Here is an 897-nt window from a genome sequence, read left to right as displayed (position 1 = left end):
GGGGCCTGACACGTGACCGCCGCCCACGTGTCAGCCCAGCCTGCCTCGCCGCCCCCGAATCTCCCTCGGCCGCCGTCGCTTCGCATCGCGTGGGAAGAAGGCTGAATGAGGAAAATAAAAGGAATATGCCAGGTGCGTTTATTTTAAATGGGTTTATTCATGGTTATTAAATTCATTGTTAATTTTCCTGAATTTTTCGCCGGGAGTATGCCCGTTCGGTTAGGTACAATTAAATAAAAGGATTTTGTGTTTTCTTTTTTTCGGGGAGGGGGAGTCCTTGACTAAAATACGCCTTATTAGTGTTATACATGCTTCCAGAGAGGATAATGTCTAAAATACTAAATTCAGAAGGGGAAAAAATTCAACAAGTTAAAAGCTTCGTCACCCAGGGCCGAAGTCCCAACTGAAAGGACCGGTTGACCCTTCGTAGTCAGGTCCCTGAGGGATGGCTAATCACCCAACCTACTGTCTTAGCCACGATTGTGCTCATCGAAACTGTTGGTTTTATAGGATATTGTGAATCCTATCATGAGCGTATTTGAGTTATCATGGGCGATTATTTGCTTTTTGTATAAGAAGATTGATATTGTTAACGGTATGTGATTTGGTACATTCTACGAAGGTAATAATAACCCAACATGCCGTTATATCTCAAACACCATACATATAATCGCACTGCCTGTCAACCATCACGTCAAATTTTTTTAAACCCTTTCATAGTGGCATTAACTAAACACCCAAATAAAAACAGCAAAAAAAAGGGGGATTTCTTGTTGTCTGAATATGTTATATCTCTTCACAGATAACTGATGAACTGACTAACTGATAAAGGAGATTAGCAGAAGAAATGAATCACTTAATCTACTTGGTGCCCGTCTCGGGCAAAATATCGGGGTC

This window comes from Penaeus monodon, chromosome 29, assembly GCF_015228065.2.
Source record: "Penaeus monodon isolate SGIC_2016 chromosome 29, NSTDA_Pmon_1, whole genome shotgun sequence".
NCBI lineage: Eukaryota > Metazoa > Arthropoda > Malacostraca > Decapoda > Penaeidae > Penaeus > Penaeus monodon.
The sequence above is the reverse complement of the archived record's forward strand: the minus strand, read 5'-3'. Positions refer to the sequence as shown.